Genomic DNA, 2,309 nt, shown 5'->3' on the forward strand with positions numbered 1-2,309 from the left:
GCCATCCTTTAGCTGCTCCTCACTTCCCACATGCCTTTAGGGACTCCATCCTCTCCTCCCTCAGCTCACCTCCTAAAGAACCTCCCAGTCTTCCCTTCCTTTCCCGTCTTGGCTCATGGCTATCCTTAAGACTGCCGTGAAGTCCTCTACTGGTCCACTCCTCCCACTAACTCCTCCTACCTCTCTACCCCCACAGCTTCATGTCCTCCTTAAGAAAAATAATCCATGGAATCCAATTTGTGTTGCCCATACACTGCTGGATGTGAAACAAGATCTCATAAAGCTCAGACTGGCCTCAAACTCTACCTATCCAAGAAGAATCTTGAACTTCTGATCCTCCTGCCTCCACCTCCCAAGTGCTGAAATGATGAGTGTACATGATGCTGAGCGTGGAACACGAGGCTTTGTGTGCACTGGGCAAGCACTCTCCAAACTTAACCACATCTGCAGCCTAATTCTGTCCTTTCCTGCATCTGAGCACCCTGTAGTTACACCTGCAGCCTAATTCTGTCCTTCCCCACTACTGAGCACCTAGAACATTCAATGTCTACTCTATTAATTCTCCTTCTAACATTGTCCCAACATTGCTCTTTCAGGAAAGTGCTAAGCACATTTTCTATATTACTCTTATTCAGGCAGATGTGACCATTCCCCTTTGGACTCCTGTTAAAACATTTTATTACATATTATTCTTCATTTTGCCAATTGTCTGCTTTTTCTTAGTCTTGCCTTCTTGTGGTTAATGAATATGTTTGCTGAATAAAAAGCTTAAATTTCCCAAAATTCACAAAGCACCTACTTCATGAAAGCAGATTGTTCGTTCTTAACACAACAAGAAACCCTGTGACTGTTCTCTAAGTGCAGTGTAGTCTACAATACCTCCAAGGAGGCAGCCTCAGGAATGATTGTTCTGGATGGAGCTCTTATTTAATTCTGCTGTACAGTCACTTCATGGTCACCAGGTGGCAGTGATGTGCTGTGGTCATGTGGCCCACGCCATAAAATTTCCAGAGCCTCAAAAAGGTTGGACCTGAGACAGGTTGATGGATTACCAGTGACAGGCACACAGAAAGGTCTATGAGTCCCTGCCTTGATTCTGTGTGTGAATAGATGGCAAAGGCTCACTCTTGGGGGCTGACCACAGATCCGATCCACCAAGTGTTATTGTACCTGATGCAAGGTGTTCCCATAATAAACCAAAGGAGGGGGGGGACACTGGGAAGGATGCCGACTGGGGTCATCACCACACCTTGGAGTTCCCCTGAACGACTCCCAGGGGTGAGTTCCCATTCTGCCTCACAATAATAGGACTTTTGTCTATTTTAATCCAGAGAACTCTGATGGCAAGTAAAAGGGCCCTAGATGACCTACCTCAGTTGGGGCGAGTTCAATACACTGTTATATGTGCTCATTCCAAACTGTACTGTATGGAGTATTAAGTGGAAACTGAGAGAGGGGGAGGAGGGGGCCAGTGACAGGTTCAGTCTCCCACCAAGTGCTACACAACCATTCAGCTCACCTCCCAGGACAGGAGAGACTACCTTGTTTTTACAGCCTAAGGATATAGACAGAAAGAGAAACAGAAATACAAGACAGAGAGAACAACAGCTAGATCCATGTTCCACAGAAGGAAGAGAGGGAGAAGTCAGGGCAGAGAAAATAAGAGATGAGGAGTCTGGGGGCAGTTCACCCCAATGTCCTGCAATGGGGGGGGGTGAAATAAGAGGGCAAGTCACCTCAAAAGGAATAAGAATAGCAAGTATGGGTGGGAGGGACTAGATGGGAGAGATACAGCACCAAGGGAGAGAAAGGAAACTGATTAGGGGTGATTTTAGCAATTATTGCGAAGACAGCATTCCGGAGTGTAGAGTGGAGCAATAGGCGGGGCTATTTGTAGGCAGCAAAACTCAGAAGTCTGGAATGGTCCGCTGTGATCTTGGGTTGGGCCTTAGTTTGACAGGAGTCACAAAAATAGAGAGAGAGAGAGAGAGAGAGAGAGAGAGAGAGAGAGGAGAGAGAGAGAGAGAGAGAGAGAGAGAAAGAGAGAGAGAGAGAGAGAGAGAGAGAGAGAGAGAGAGAGAGAGAGAGAGAGAGACAGAGAGAGAAACGAGTGTTGGTGAGGACATGGTTAAGATATTTAAGCGAGGTATCTGGGTTGGTCAGGAAGGGAAGGAGCTGGCAAGGTGGGCTGGGCAAATGGGAATGATCATAGCACCATAGGTCCCCATGACATGAAAGGCAGAAACACTGGACAGGGAAGAGGAAGAGCTGGAAGTGGAATGGCAGGAGGCTGTTGAGAGCTTGAGCTG

Source organism: Arvicola amphibius, chromosome 1 (genome assembly GCF_903992535.2).
Source record: "Arvicola amphibius chromosome 1, mArvAmp1.2, whole genome shotgun sequence".
Taxonomy (NCBI): Eukaryota; Metazoa; Chordata; class Mammalia; order Rodentia; family Cricetidae; genus Arvicola; species Arvicola amphibius.